This window comes from Lepidochelys olivacea (assembly GCF_965140295.1).
Source record: "Lepidochelys olivacea isolate rLepOli2 genome assembly, chromosome: 5".
Classification (NCBI taxonomy): domain Eukaryota; kingdom Metazoa; phylum Chordata; order Testudines; family Cheloniidae; genus Lepidochelys; species Lepidochelys olivacea.
This window is the reverse complement of record NC_140415.1, coordinates 58,097,680-58,114,026: the sequence shown is the minus strand read 5'-3', so window position 1 is coordinate 58,114,026 and position 16,347 is coordinate 58,097,680.

The following is a 16,347-nucleotide window of genomic DNA, read 5'->3' as shown; positions in this document are numbered from 1 at the left end:
GGAAAGGAGATATTTTAGCTCCAAGCATAAGGTCTTGTGGCAGTTCAGATGATGAAGGGACCAAGGGCCCGTTGGCCAGAGATATGGCATGAAGGATTTTTGCTGACAGTGACTCAAAGTCTGTAAGGCAACAATTACATTGAATTAAGGGGTAATCTTATCTTGTAATACATTGATTTGGATTAGGAGTGGAAATACAAGTTACAGAAAACTGATTACCCAAAGGAATAATCAGAATGATAGGAGGGGGGAGAGTTGAGAGGAAGTACAGATGACACATACTTTATTATTGAAGTCCATCTGATAGTTACCACATACCAATAAACAATATTACTTTGCGTTTTTCCTATTAAAATATTACACAAATATATTGAAGAACTTTCCATGGCCTAATTTTGTGCATTTTTCAGCACACTGCAGTTGACAATGTTATTTTTCCCTCTGCCTTTAAATGCAACTTAAACTCACACATGTTTTGTGTCCTCCTTTGGATGAGACTGTAACAGGATTTTAGATGCTGGATGTCTTTCAGCAGGCCCCAAACATCAGTATTGTCTGGTGAGTGAACAGGAAAAGTCAGGTACGCTAAATATAGCTTGTATTCCATTCAATGCCTCTTATTTAACAAGACGACTGAGGCTGTAACTTCCTCTTTCCTCTTCTTTTGTGTCCACACCACATGTCCACAATGAACAGGGTGCAAGCTTGTAGGCCTGTCACTGGAGATGATAGAAAAGAAACAGGAAATACAGTCTGTATTCAGTTCACCAACAATTTAATAATAATTACTGAAGAATGGAACATATAAAATCTCCACAGTATTGAAAACTCCCTCATTACATTGCCAGGGGAAAGCATGCTATACTCAAGATTGACAAGCATGGGTGAAGCTTTGCTGAGCAGAATTCTTGTACATTTCAGTAATCTGTCTGCTCACAAGAGTAGACAGGCAGAGCAAAGAAACAGCACTAAATACCCAAACGTGCAAATGAAAAACATTACTAGTATGTCATAGGACAAGCTGTACAACTGTCTCATAATTAAATCTATGGCCTCTATAAAGATACTTAATGAGAATGCTTATTGGCTTGGCCTTGTATTACTGGCAACTGTTAATTTACAATCCAAAATGTTTCGATTTATGCACTGTATGCAATTTTAAGATTTTTTTCTTGCACAGTAAAATGGAAAAATCAGATTTGTTTAAGATTAGTTGAAGATTTACTTCTCTAATTCCAATTATCCTGATGGAATATCAATATTTTGAATGCAGCATTGGTGATATTTCATAACATGAGAAATGTGTTTGCATTTGCACAATCTAAACTAATGCTTGAATATGTAACACAGAGAACTTTGAAAAAGCACTGACTCTTATTTTGAGAAATCCTGTCCTTCCCTATTGCTGGGGTGAAGGGCCAGTTTTGTGTTTTGGACTGTTCTATGCAGGATATGCTGATGATTTTTCCAAAGAAATTGCCAAATTCTTGTCAGAATCTAGAATAGCTCCACTGAAATCAATGGAGGCACTTAAGATAGGTACTTGTATAACAGAGTTCGGAATCTAGTGTTAAGAGTTTTACTTAAAAAAAAATTGAAATACCAGATCAGGGTGTTTTTAGCCACTCCACTTAATTTTACATTCCTTTTTATTAAGACATTTGTAGAAGTGAGAATCTGTCTAGCTGTTTGGAGCATTATTTTTGCATCACAATATATTTGTGTCCCAGAACCTGCTGCAAAACCTGCTCTCTGTATAACAGCTCATATGGAAAGATCAAGAGTGCATTGCTCTGTTGGCATGGCTGCAGGATAAACAGTACCTCACCAGCCCATCATAGATGGCTGTCATTTCTGAACAATAAGTTCTGAAGTTAAAAATACTGTTCTTTGCACACATTTTAAATTATATTAATACCGTGTGGAAAAACTGATCTTGAAATCAAGGCCTGGAAGTAAATTCTGCTATTAGAGCCTATCTCCATAATGGGCTGAAAAAGATGCATAAATCCAACTCTCCTACAAACTGTGGAACAAACATCCAAAATCAAGATCAAAATGTGGATCCTAATTTGACAGAGGACTCTCTTGTCAGGAAGGTGTCTATACTGGAGATTAATTTTCAGATATCATATGCACAAGAAATGTACCTTGTTCATTTTACAATCAAGGAACTGCAGTCCATCTAATGAAGCTGCTGCATTATGTCATACTGTCTATAATAAATTACATTCCAAGTTCAAAAGCACTGTCCTGCTTTGAGGAATCAATTATCTCCATTTCACAGAGGGGGAAATTGAGGCATAGAGGTGATTATAGTTATTTCTCTTCTGGAAAAGTACTATGGAATCTAATAGAGAATGCTGACCTTCCAATGGACTTTTCAAACCAACCTATGGAATTGTCTTTTAACATCTATAGGTCTGGAGTTTAATTTCCATGGAGTTGTATAAATTTCATGCCTATAAATTCTATAGACAGACAAGGTGGCTGAGGTAATATCTTTTACTGGACCAACTTCTTTTGGTGAGAGAGACTTCTGTAGGATATTTCCATAAGGGCTGCCCGACGCCTGCGAAAGTCAGTTTAAAATCCTGTACCCTAAAATAGATTCAAAGAATTAGTTCTTTTGTTAATTATATATTTTTCTGAACATTCTTCACATTCCGATAAACACCTACTTCTATGTAAATTTCTTGCAGAGGGAAATGCAGTGCTCTCTTACCTTGCACACAGTTACTCCATCGTTATGTGAAGTTAGCATTCAAACAAGATGACAACACAATTTAACATGTCATATTGGTTCTTTGAACACCCAAACCTCCACCTGCTCTTTTTCTGACACCTAGCAACTTGCCATCTAGGAGCCTGATAGTGAACGATGGGGCAGACACATCTTTCAGTGATAGGCCTGGGAGATATATGTCCAAAACCAGCATGGGACACTGTGGAGGAAGTGCCATAAATTTACTACTGAATCAGCTTTAAGGAGAAGTGCTGGGGCTAAAGAATCACAGCTGTCACTTGGCTGTGGGAAACAGTTCAGGGATCGTTAGCATTGGTCATTCCCATGAACTTGAGGTTCGCAGTGGGGCACTTTGGGAGGTGACACCACAGTTTGTGCAGAGCTTCAATCCCAAAACTGACAGATTGCCAGTAGTTAATCAACAGGTTATGCTCTTTGTCCAAAACAAATGTGTTTTGCAAATATAAGTAGGTGCTGTTTACTTTTCAGAGGGAAGAAAGTTAAAAAGGTGATTTACAAAAGCCTCAGGAAAATGATAAACTATAAACATTTGCATGTTCATCTAATTTTTACACAATGTCAATTTGAATGTAATAATACCATAGTGTATGGAAATAATCTCAACATATACTGACTTTTAACATTATTGGTGTAAATAAATGTATAGTTATGTCCATGTTTTTTCCAGTCAATCATTTAAAAAAGAAAGCTCTCTTCCATGCAATAGGAACTATTTTTTTTCTTCAGAAATGAGCTACAGAGGAAAGTAGGCAAGAGACAAGAATTAACTGGCTGGAATATAGCAATAGGAAAGCAATATGTAACAGATCTTCTACCCATATCCTTTCTAACTCTGTGTTTGATATCACTGGTATTTTGACTGTATACTTTAGTGAGTGACACTAAAATATACCTCACACTAGTGTAACCGATGATTCTGATGGTAATCTTTACAGGCTTGATTGTAATTGCACCTCAAAACAAAGTCAGCAGGGCTACTGCTAACTGAGATAGGTTCATCAAGTACTGGGACTGAAGTGCTGCTTCAGAATGTGCAGCATTTTCTTGTGACAGAGTTAATTATGTGATTCCAGAGCATTTTGTTGGTCTAAGAGGGACATAGAGATAAACCATCTGGGTGATTGATTTTGGCTATTATCCCAGCAGAAAGAGAACCTGTGGTAATGCACAGTTCCCTGTAGAAGAGAAGTAAGAGAGACCGGATTGCTATCAGTTCTGGTGGAGACATGTTATTGTTAATATTTTAAGAAAGAAAGAGGGAGGGAGACGGAAAAAGAAAGAGGGACTCTGTGAAGGACAAAGTTCAGAATCATTGAATAGTCTCAGTACAGGAGATATGAATCTCTCTATGTGTTTCAGAGTAACAGCCGTGTTAGTCTGTATTCGCAAAAAGAAAAGGAGTACTTGTGGCACCTTAGAGACTAACCAATTTATTTGAGCATGAGCTTTCGTGAGCTACAGCTCACTTCATCGGATGCTGAATGAGCTGTAGCTCACGAAAGCTCATGCTCAAATAAATTGGTTAGTCTCTAAGGTGCCACAAGTACTCCTTTTCTTTTCTCTATGTGTTGGAAATTCAAAAATATTAGTGTTTTTCTTGTAATGGCTCTTTTTGCCCAAGTTGTATCTTTTTGATTGTGCTATAAAAATGTAGAAATAGTGCCCACAGTAGAATTCAGGAACAGCTGAGTCAGAAAATGAAATGTTTTATTTAGATTTTGAGCGTTTTTGACATTATTGAATTTTTAAAAAATAAAATAAAAAGAAATTTCCAAATGAAAACACATTTTGAATAGAAAAATTGAAACATTTCAATTTCTTCCAAGTTTTTTTTGACTGAAAGAATTAAGTGAAATCAACATGAATTTACAAAATGTTTTGGTGTCACCGAATAGGCATTTTTTTGTACAAACAAACAACCCCCCTCCCCCAAAGTATTATAGGAACATTTTGCCCAGCTCTACATTCAGACTCTTTTTAAAACACTGATGGAACTGGGACAGCATGTTTCTCTATCCATCTGGTTGCAACAAGTTCCCAGATTTGTAAATTTGGGATTGAATAATCTTTATTACTGTAAAGTGGATGTGCATTATGAGCTCATGAGTAAAATTTTCAAAAGTGACTAAGTACTTAAGAGCTTAAGTTTAATTGAAAATGAATAGGATTTAGATGTCTAGTTGTCTAAGTCACTTTTATTTTGTGTCGTTCTCTAACCTGTCTTAATAAAACCAGGGACAAAACTATAACTATATAGTTATATTTTATATAACTATTTTATTTTGTATAACTATATACAAAATCTCAGATTCAAAGGCATCAAAAATTTGCTGCAGATCATATCTTGGTGCTATATTATACCAATAAATTTTAGCAAACTTCTCATTGGTTTTAATGGGAACTTAAAACAGATGATATAATTTTGGAATTATATCTGAATACTACAACTAGCTTTTATCCCTATAATAAATAGGCTGGACTAAAATCCTGCAGCCAGATGTCCCGGAAATGATTCAGAGCTATGCTAGGGAGCTAGGCCCATCTTTAAATAAAACCAAGGGAAACAAAGTAAAAAAGCTACCTGCCTTACTCTTCAGTAGAGTTGATAAAAAACAGAATTTCCATCCCACAGGAAAATCCTATATTTTGACTAGGGCTGGCCAGAAAACAAGAATTCTATTTTATGAAATGTTTTAAAGTTTTTACATTTGGTTTCATTAGCTTCTGAGTGAAAGGGAGACCTTTAAAAAAATTGTGAAAAAAGGAGAGAGAGAGAGCCCCCCCACCCTTCAATCCCAGAATAGCTAGTAGCCTAGTGATTAGGGCACTCCTCTGGGACATAGGAAATACAGATTCAAATCTCTGTTCTGCCTTATTCTTACCCTCCACCCCCAGCATTTTTTTGTTACAAGTGGAAAAAACCCATTTTTCAACCGGAAAATGTTATGTTCACAATTTTCTGACCAGCCCTATACTGAAGCTAATCTTCATCCCAAAGGAAAAATGAAAGATTACATAATCATTGATATAAGACTTTTGTTTCCTGATAATAAAAACAAAATAGACCTTATTCTTCACATGATCTTGAAATCAAATAGTGTCAATTGAAAAAACACTGGTTCACTGGTATCAAAAGTAAAGCCATGAGCCTGCAATTTGTTGTGTTCATATTGAATCCCACACAAGTCAGTGTAATAGTCAACAGCAGTAAATCGGGAAATATTACAGGTGTGGTATTTAAGGCAGAAATAGATACGAAAAAACATTCTACCTTTGGCAGCAGTACTAATTCCAAACAATGAAGAAGTTGCCAGGGAGTTTTATTGTTTCCCCCCCTCCCCCTGCACCCTCATAATTAGAGAGAGCTGTTTCAAATTTATTTTCCTGTGGAAAATTTGAACTTTTCAGTGAAAATCTGAAATCCAAAATATTTTGATTTAGAAATGCTCTCTGGGTGCCTCATGAGAGTTGTAATTCAGGTGCCTCATGGTCTCATTCTCCTCTATAGTCTGGATTCAGTATCTGGACAACAGGTCCCTGAGGCACCATAGTCTCCCATCTTAGTATGGACAGGTGGTGTGTCATTGGACTCCCATGGCACAATGCATCATGGGAGACAAAGTCTGACTTAAGATACCGGCCTACAGGAGAATGGAGAAATAAGGCAACCAAACTTCAGTTCCTATGAAGCACTGTGGCAGCAGATCCAAACCACAGGATTTTGGTTTTCTACAAAAACGTTTTGGGTTTTTGGGCTTTCAGTTTTTTGACAAAAATCTATTATTTCCCAAGGAAAGCAGACACTTTTCACAAAAAAATTAGTTCAGTCAAAAATTGCAATTTTCCATTGGAAAAACAGTTTTGACAGGTAATTTTCAATGAGCCCTGGTCTTAATCTACAGTTTGAGCTCTTTGGGGGCTGCCTCTTATATGCTTGTACAGTGCCTAGCACAATGAGACTCTGACTGGGACCTATAAGTGCTACTCTTTATTTATTATTATTACCATCCATAAAGAAAAGTTAGTTATAGAATAATTACAATTTATTATTTTCTACGAGTTTTAATGTATTTTACAATGTAATCTTTTTGAACATTTTTTAGGGGTGTTATGTATCAGAGTAGCTAGTTCTTCCAGACTTCACCAAGTTGTTATACCTCAGGAGCCTTCATTTCCTCAAGGAAGCAGTTTGAGATATTAGCCACTGACCCCTTCATTTTATTTTTTTTTTCATCCTCTCACCCCTGCAACACGTGCAACCACACTGCAACTGGAAGGATGGACAGCTTCTTTGGAGGCTAGAGTCAAACTGTACAGGGAGCTTACTTGTGCACGAGGTGGAAAATGATGGTGTACCCTCACCATCCAATGAGAGGTGAGAACATAGCCTCTGTGGCATTCCTAGGTCAAGGATCAAGAAGGGTATTTTATTCTGTTTTTGATATTAAACTGCTCTTGGAAATCAACACATGCTGTTGATATTTTGGGTAACGGTTCATTAAAAAGTGATTTTGTGGCTATAAATCAAGTTTTGTACAAGAGTTAGACTGTTATGGGTTTGCTGATTCCACATGGTAAATAATACACGATGTAAGATTGGTGCAGAAGGGTATGTGGTTAGGCTATAGGGGAGTTGACAACTACACAAGAAAATCAATTATGGCCACGGGTAGGCTGCACCCCTTTTATACTTATGCATAAGGATACTACACATGTTCACAGTGAGAATTACACAGGGCTGTATTTATTAAGACATAAAGTTCTTTCATTTGGTTGCACCCCATAGCAAAACCACAATGCCACCGCAGAAGAGACGGGCCCAGTCGTACTCACCTCAGCTGCTCTCTCTGTTACCACAACCCCATGGTAACCCTGCTTCCCCTGAACAAAAAGGCAAAAAAGTTTTTGTTTGCATAGGCTAAAATGGGTTTTGCTTAAAGAAAACATCCACAGAGGAAAATACCTTGGAAATAATGAGAGAAGTCTAAACAGCCCTATCCAGCCCTCAACATGTGTTCTGTCCTACAGGGGATTTTTTGTTTGAAAGCAATGTATAAATCAGTCGTCATGGTAGAGTTACAATGGTGACCGTCCTGTAAACATTCCTGCCTATGTAGTAATGCTTAGGGCTTCCATCTTCTGTAGGCTGCAGAGGATCAACTTTAGATCAACTTTAGAAATGTCAGTACCATCGCTTGTGCAGTTGTGGCACACTCAGACATGCATACTTGGGAACACACTCTGACATTCCAACCAGGAGAGAGCAGTGATGCTCATTCAGACTGTGGAAGGACATAGAGACAAACTCAGTGGTTTACTTATTACTATATGGTTCCTGTGAAAAGTGCTCAGGTTGGTGGGACTGTTGTCCTGAATTTGAGGGGTGTGTATACCCCAGAATGTGATCAAGCGAATTGCAACCATATTATGTGCATTCAGCCACCTTGAATTAATGAAATAGAACACCACACAGTTAGGGGTTCATTTGGAGACAGGCTTTCAGAAGCAACGTCAAAACTAGCTACAGTTTCTGCTAATCAGAATGGGAGGAGGGGACAAACAAGTAAACGACTGAGACTGAAAACTTTGGTGGTTGGAAAACCTTGAGTCTAGACACCTCTGATATTTAAGGTTTATTAAAAGTTGGAAAAGTGATGATCCAGTAGGGGTCATTGTGACCTGTGTGTTTTGTAGAAGTCAGTTATAAAAGATTAGCTAATAGAGTGCACTTTGGAGCAGTCCTCTGAAGCCACCTTGAGAGACATTTTTCCTGACACCCTTTCTCCCCGGTGGGCGAGCAAGTGACCACTGTGAACCTGCTGTTAATTACTCAATACTGTTCCAGATGTTAGGTAAATATCTGGGATGTTCTAAACCTATTGCTTATGTCTGTGTGTGCTTAAATCTAATAAACTGCAGTGTTAGATAGAGCATGCTTACTTGCATGAATCTTATCAGATGGACTTGCTGTTTTCCTACTGATTTATTCCTAACACCGCCTGGAATGAAATAGTGACATCAGGGGTAGCTCTGTCTCCAGCCATCTCCTTTCCCTTTCCCTTTCCACTTTCTCTTCTCCTCTTTTCCCTTGCTTGCACTGTCCCTCCTCCCTCCCTGTGTTCCCCCACATTTCCTCCACTCTTCTTTCCTATCTATTTCTTTTCTTTCACTTTTCCCTTACATCATTCACTACTCATTGTCTTATCCTGTCTTATCCAAGTATTCACCCTGGCCTTCTGTGTCTGTCTTTGTGTTTTTGGTCTTGTTAGTGTGTATTTGTACATCTGTTTGTGCAGTAACCTATATGTGCTACACATTGCCATTTATAGTGAAACTCATTACAAGGTGGTTCTGTTCCGAAATAGTAACTGTGTTGCTTAGCCATTGTTGAATTTGTCTTTTGTAATTTCAACTTAGGCTATGTCTACACTATACAATTCTGCTGGCATCAGTCAGGAGTATGAATAGGTGTGGTTTCTGTGACATGACTGTATCAGCAGAAGCCCCTAATGAAGACTGCACTCTTACCGGTACCTCTTGTTTAGCTCGTGGGGGATGGTTTCACTATACCAGCAGAATTGCACAGCTTTGCCAGTGTAGTTGTGTCCACACTAGGAGTGCTTCCATTATAACATACCAGTATTCCTATACTAGTAAAGTGCTCCTGATATAGATCTAACCTCAGCAGAAGAAATGTAACATACCTTTGCGATTTTTATTTCTATACATGCAAACTTCAGATAGTTACTTTCTTAAGATTTATATATAAATCTGTTATTAATGTAAGACATAATTAAGGGAGAAGCATTGTGCACTATGGGTCTGATTGAAAGTTTACTGAAGTCCATGGGAGTCTTTCCATTCACTGCAATGGGTTTTGTATCAGGCCTTTATGATAATCATATAACACCTGCTCCTGCAAAAACTTACATGCATGCTTAATTTTACATGTTAGTAGTCCTAATGATATCACTGGAACTACTCTTTTGGTAAGTTAAGCATGTGCATAAATGGATGCAGAATAAGGGCCATAATTTGTGGAAAATTTTGATTTTTAACATTTAAATTAATATTTTTCACTTTTTTAAAAAAATGCTTTGCCTACAAATTGAAGTGTACTTAAAGTTTTAGTAGGCCTCTCTCTCTCAATAGTATTTGCCTAACATTTTGTCCTCTGGGGCATATTTTTTTCATTGCAGGAGAAATTCACATGTAAAATACACTAGGAGGATTGAAACAAAAGATACATGTGATGGTGTATATTCCAAGTGTTTTACATTGCTGAAAACCTGAATAGAAAAATCAAGCAAACCATGCGGTGGTCTGATTTGTAGCAAGATACATTTTGCTGTTTTAAGCAAGTATCAGATTGCTGAATGGAAAACACATCCAATACCCAAATGACCAGTGCACACTGACATCTTGAGAGGATTAGAACTGGGTGCTATGGGCTCACATTTGCTAAGTAATTTCTAAGCAGGTTTATTTAATGTATTTCAGAAATAACATGAGAACTGAACTATGCATATCTGTCTCTCTATCTGGGTTTTTGCACTGTGCTTATCCCTGTACTTGGCATTGTCATTACTGTCATCTCTCATTACTTTCATGGAGTCCTGTTCTTGTTTCCTTTTTATGCCATGGAAAGGAGCAAAGATGTGGAACTTACATCAGAAAGGAGGCATAACTCACAGAATGGTGGGTACAACATGTCTGTGAGGAAGCAGTTGCCAAAATGGGGCCATAGTAAATAATTATATCTATAACGTAACATAAGCACGTTTATAATGTTGAAGAATGACTGAGGTATTTAATTTGGAAACATGGCCACTACAATCATTCAGTAATTATTATTTTTTTAATATATTCCATGCACAGCTAATACTTGTCTGAGGTCCAAAATACAAAGGAGCTTTTCTGTACACTTATAGGGATGACCTTCGGGGGCCACAAACTCTCTGGCCCTTCAGTGCCCCTACTGGAATTCTGACCCACTAATGCATAGCTGTATAGAAATGCTCTGTTCACAGTAACTGTTTTACTGCATAGCAGCTGAGTGCACAGTTACCATATTCCACTACTTAGGGTGTTGTGCTCATAGAGAATTAGAGCAGTCTTAACCAATTAACTGAGGCCTTCTGTTAGTGACTGATCTTGCATTTGGTACATCCTGAATGTTAATGCAGCTGAAACTGAAACAAAGACCGTAGGGTTCATAGGCAACCCGGTGGTAAACTGCCACCTGCCTAAGTTGTGCTAAACTTGTTTCTGCTGGAAGTTGCTTTTCGTGAGTAAATTCGAACTGAATGATAGGAAACTGAGCTGCACAGGAGACATGCCCAGTGAAAAGCAGAAATGATGGAGTGTTTTGTATCAAAAAGAAACATAGGGCAAGAATTATGCATAGGCAGGCAAGCTGAGAGTCAGTGTGTGATATGTGAGCATGAGGCAGATGTGGCCTAGACTCTCAGTGTCAATCCTACTCCCACTGGAGCGACTGTCAAGCTACCTTAGAAAGGCAACTGAGGATTCTCATAACATGGGAGAATCTCAGGCTGCTGCAATCAGTTTTTTATCCTGATTTCCCCCCAATACAAGGAGTGAGGTGGAGTTGGCTGAGGCTGTGAGGGGGGAACTCTGGAACAGGGAAGGAATGTGATCGTGGCTGGAGAGGGCAGGGCCAGAGTTCAACACCGTCTGCTGACATCTGGCCAATGATGGTACATACCTTAGGGGACCATACTACGGGCATAAAACAGAGCAACCTTATGATTGCTCTGATTTGTGTTGGTGGCCGATTTGATGCCTGGCCAGCCCAGATGTGGTGGAGGTATAAGAAGGACTTATAGTCAGCTCCTCCCTCCCTGACTCTCTGGTGCTGAGGACTGGTCTTAGTTATAGGGCTTCATAGCAGAACACAATGAATCCAAAGTATGCACTATGGTCTATCAAATAAACAATATGCCTTTTAAAAATTGTCACCAGAACCTTTATACATGCCTGTTCTAGTGCTAATTGCTGAATTTCTACATTTAGAGAAAGCAGTCACTTCATTAGTATCGCAATGTGCTATTGTTTATTACACACATGTTCTGTTTTCTCTAAATATAGAAATTAGGTAATTATCACTGGCTATTTATTATAGTTCAAATGTAGATACACAAGACTGAAATAAATTTATTTTTAAAAGTTTGAAATCTCTGAAAAAATCTCTGCTTGTTATCCCTTGGATGGATTCAGCTCTGAGTCTCATATAAAAATTTCATATCGCATTTTTGGATGGCCATCTGGTTTGTTGAAGCCTGAAAAATCTGCCTAACACCAACGCAGAAATTTTGTTAAAAAATGTATCACAAAGAAATCACAAAGAGGGTTTCCCCCCACCCCACAATTAAAATACATTTAAATATATATATGTAAGCAGAGGAATAGTTCCGCTCTTGCAGGGAACTTTCCTGGCTTCTGCACTACCTCCGTCAAGTGGGCTAGCGAAAGGATCTGAGTCCTCGCTCCCACTTCCTTTACTCAGTGGCCTCCTTGCCCTTGAGGACTCCCCTTCCACTCTCCTGTCTGGCAGAGTCCTCGTAACCCCAACAAGGCTGGGCCCAGGATTCCTGGGGGGCTCGACCCCCAACCCTGCTGTGGTCACCTCGGACAGGGGCTAGGGTGTCCCCACTCCGGGGTACTCTCTCTGCACTGGGCACTTCTCTGACCCACTGACCATTACACACAAGTTAAAGCAAATGCAAGTTATTTAATCAACAATCAACTTTAAAAAGAATAAGGAAAAATGAGAAAGGTTAAAGGAAACACATCATCCCGCTCTGTAGCAGGGAACATCACAAACAGTGTCACTGGAATGTCAGGGCAGTTCACAGTCTGTTCCTTGTACAACTCAGGCCTTCTTCTCAGGCCCGGGCTGTGCTGCAGGGATGCTGTGGGTTGGACACTTGCTCTGGTGATGGCCACAGGCTCTCAGGCTCTAAGTGTTAGGACCCTTCTTCCCAGTATCGCCCCGCCCTGTCGGGGTTATGATCCACGCCAGGCCTGCAGAGCCTCTTGGCTGAGGCGTCTCCCTGTGCTGGGCCCGCTGCCCAGGGTCCCCCTCGGTCTCCCCAGCTGCTCACCGCACTCAGCTCCGGACTGCTCCAGCCCCAGCTGCACCACTCTGTCTCTGCACTGCTGCTGCTGCTGCTCTGCCTCCAGCTCCCTCGGCTGCTTCTTTGGCCCGTCTGCCTCTGGTTGCTGCAGCTCTGCTCCCACGACAGGTCTGCTCTGCAGGCTGCTTCTGTGACTCTGCTCCCAACACTGACCTGCTTCCTGGGCTGCTTTCCTGGCCCCTCTGGCTCTGGTTGCTGCAGCTCTCCTCCCAGGGCAAGTCTGCTCTCTCTGGGCTGTGCCTCTGGCTTTGGGGCTGCAGCTCTGCTCCCAGGACAGGGTCTGCTCTCTCTGGGCTGCTTTTCTGGTCCCTCTGGATCTGGCCCAGCTCTGTTCCCCAGCTTAGCTTGCGCCCTGGCTTTCTCCTTAGCTTGGCCCCACTCTGTCTGACCCAGGCAAATCCAGCTCACACAGAGGACAGGACCTCCCTGGCCTCCTGACTCCCTGATTAGCCTGCTCGCCCTGTCATTCAGGCTGACCTGGAGCATTCGCCTCTCCCCATTGTTTCTGGGGGCTGTCACTCTCAGGGTCCTGATTCCCCAACGACCCTTCCCCCTTTTTAGTACTGGGAGCTAGCCAACCAAAACACCCCCACTGGATGTTAGTAAGGGGTCAACAGTCCCCTTACATATATAAACCTTGTGGGTACCCAATGCTGAGAGGGACTATGGGCATCTAAAAAAAAAAGCTATGGATGGACTGATATCCCAATATTCAGATGACATTCAAGTTTATATTCTATTTTATTGAAGCATATTATATTTATATGGAGAGGAAGGATGGTCTAGCCTCCTCCTTGGGAGACCTGGGTTCAATTCCTTAGTCTACCCTAGACTTCCTGTATAACTTTGACCAAGTCATTTAGCCTCTAAATGCTTCAGTTCCCCTTCCATAAAACGGGGATTAATAGCACTTCCCTGCCTCACTATATTGTTGTGAGGTGCTCAGAGGTGCTACATTAATGGGAGCCCTTATAGAGCACTCATGATTATGGTGTCTGAGATCATTCCAAAATTAAAAATAAGCAAGGGTGGTTTAATTATGCTGGCATAGAGCAGCTACACAGAAGACCTTTCAGTGGCACAGCTGCAGCGGTAGAGCGGTGCCGCTGTAAGATCTCTAATGTAGACGTAGCTTTGATATTTGGTACATACTCTTATTTTGTGGTACATGCCAGCAGAAAAAAGTGCAAGACAAGATGAATATCTCCTAAGACAGTTTGGTTGAAGTAAAGCCATTGGTATTTTCCCATTTTGACAACCTATAAGGGTCTTCCTTTCAAACTGGTATAATTAATTGCCATCAATTATTTATATAGCCCTACAGATGTTCAAGGATTTTCACTGACAAATAAAGACAGGTCTATGCCCCAACGAGCCTTATAAATGTAAACGAGACTTATCACAGCAAGGGATTGCATTGAGCAAAAGATGGGAGGGAGAATTGCAGGGCTCTGGGGAAAAGGGTTATAATGCAAGATCATGATATACTTATTGTCATGTACAAAGCCTGGTCCTGCTCTTACAGTGTGATCCTGGCAAATGGACTCCTGCACTCAGATGGAACCCCACTGATTCCAACGACTCCATGCTGGCATAGGGATTCACTCACTTGGATCAACTAATCAGAACTGGGGCCCATGTTAGGTCCAAGTTGACTTTAAAAGAAAAAAGTATTAAAATTTGGAAGTGGTGTGCAATTAGACATTACATTTACAAAATAAAATGTGTCTTTGCATGCTCTTAATTTTTGCAGAATTATTTCTGGCTGGTGGTGATTAATACTTTCTTTGCTGCTACACTGGGTCAGTGGCTTGTTGCAACATGTTGTGTAGTGCACTAACTCTTTCTTTTTTCCCTTTTGTTTTTAATGCTGAATTATTATCCATTTTCCAACATAGGTGAATAATACAGTGCATAAATGTAGAAAAATATGCATTCCTGTGGGGCATTGCCTGCTCATGCTGTGATAGTGTTTTCTGCCTTTCTGCCTTTATGTACGGCATTCATATTGTCTAATAATCTCCCCTTCACCACTGCTGATCTCCTCTCACTTCTAGTTTGTCTTACAGTTATTAGAACGTGCACCATTCTAAACCCACTTGCTCAGTTTTGTCTCTCATTTCCGTGTATTTACACTTGCACTTATTATCCCAGAGTCTTCTTTTCAGAGGGTCCTTTGTCCTCATTCTGTATGGCATGAACTGAATGGTGAAGTTTCCAGCTCTTCCCATTTCCTGCCACTCCAGCTTGAAACTGCACAGAGAATGCAACAGTGCTCAGTAGCGCAGCCCCCCCACCCCCCAAAACAAAAAATACCCCTCTCCTCCAAACCTACTCCAAGCAACAATATCTTTATTGGAGTAAATACTTTTTATAGTGGATCTGCACTAACCCCCCCCGCCCCTGTCATTCCTCAGAGCCTGCTCTCATGAGGTTTACTGCAGAAGGGAATGGTCTGGACCCTGTTTTCTAATTCAGTGAACTGTCTGTGAGCAGCTTTTTAACACTAGTCAAACAGCTTGATTTGCATTGGTGCAGAAGAAAAGAATGGCTGGCTGGACTCTGAGGCCCAGGTCCTCAAAGGTATTTTGTGCCTAACTCACATTGAAATCAGTGGATGTTAGGGGCCTAAATGCCTTTGAGGATCTGGGCCTGACAGCCTATCAGCACTTCTGAGATCTGCTTCCTGAATGGAGAATGATGCTTTTCTACACAGGGAAACTGACGGCACAGATATAAAGGAATAAATTATTTTGCTATAATTATGCTGGTGTAATTCCCTTGGGTGACTTTATGTATGACTAAAATGACTTTATTCCAGAATAATAACTCTGATTTGGAGTAATCAGGTAGAAGTTTGGGGTTTTTTGGTCAAAAATTTGTGGATGAAAAAATTAGTCAGAAACTGGAAAATTGGAATTTTTTGCCCAGCTCTCCTTCTAATTGTTTCCTTTCCTTGATCTTCTTTCCTTTTTCTCTTCAGTATTGTTCCCAAAATTGATTGCTGTAATTGTGATTAAAAGGCTTGAATGACAATACAAGGTGGAGATTTGCTCTAAATTATGAGATTATGTGGGCTTTATTAAATTTTCTTTTACTGAGCCCAAAAAGAAGAAAAGAAAACTATTTCTGAGTAAACAAAAAGCCACTCTACAACCCAACTTTCTCTGCTGTTTAAATAAGGCCTTTTAACCTTTTAAGGTTTCAAAGAAGTGGTTCTGTGATTTGAATAACTTTTAAGGGGTTATGCCCTCAGTGAAAATCCATTGACTTCAAATAATGCTCTTTGTTACAGCGATCAGTAGCACAACCTTAGTGTAAGGTTGCACAGATGTAAAAGAGAACAGATTTTTCTTCTCATCTCTTTTTTACTGGTGATGATGGATTAGACTGGAAGAACTCAATTTGACTTTAAGAATC